Genomic DNA, 897 nt, shown 5'->3' on the forward strand with positions numbered 1-897 from the left:
GTACCACGGTTTTTTGTTGATGTATAACGCGTTATAAGTACCTAATAAATATTATGATATGATTAATTTGGAATTTATTATAGGTACCTAATATAATATTATGTCTTATACCTAGACTAACATACCGTCTCCGCTCAGAATCGTTTTTCTTATACAATGATATTATATCATTGAATTCAAATTTAATACCATCCATTATACAGTGACCCACTTGTAACCTACTGTACAGCAGAGCGAAATCCACTTACCCACCTTTTTTTTTCTATGAATGTCAATTAAACTTTATTTGTTGGATAAAAAAGCTTGAACATTTAATGCAAGGCTCCTACTAGATATATTATTAAAACGACATTTGAAAAATATTAAAAATCCTTAGTCACAGTTTTTTTTACAACCATTTAATGTTTAAATCTTGACAAAATACTGAAAAATCATGAAAATTGGCAAATTATTTTGAGTTGAGACTTCATAAAAATTGTTATTTCTAAATCTAAGATTTGAAAATTTAATACAAGATTATTCATAAGTTTGTCTATCTTTATCAAAACAAAAAATGTCTACATTCAGTTTTCAATTTTTAGTTTTTTTTTCTATAAATATCAATAAAATATGTTGAACTGACTACTATGATAAAAAACAATTATACAAACTACAAATTCAATTTATGATTCATAAAAATACTAAAATAGATTTGATAGATTGTTTGAAGATAGAATCTAGATTTTGTGTTGTTACCATAGTGCGTTGTTCATTAGACTTACTTTATCGCATTCGACAAGTGGAAAAAACAAGGTAGGTTAATGAAAAACTAAAACGGAAATTACACGGAACATTGTTGTAAGTTTTCAATCCTTAGCTCTAAAAGTTGAACATTTTATAAATTTCTAACTACAAAAT

This window comes from Acyrthosiphon pisum, unplaced genomic scaffold (genome assembly GCF_005508785.2).
Source record: "Acyrthosiphon pisum isolate AL4f unplaced genomic scaffold, pea_aphid_22Mar2018_4r6ur Scaffold_2177;HRSCAF=2695, whole genome shotgun sequence".
Lineage (NCBI taxonomy): Eukaryota > Metazoa > Arthropoda > Insecta > Hemiptera > Aphididae > Acyrthosiphon > Acyrthosiphon pisum.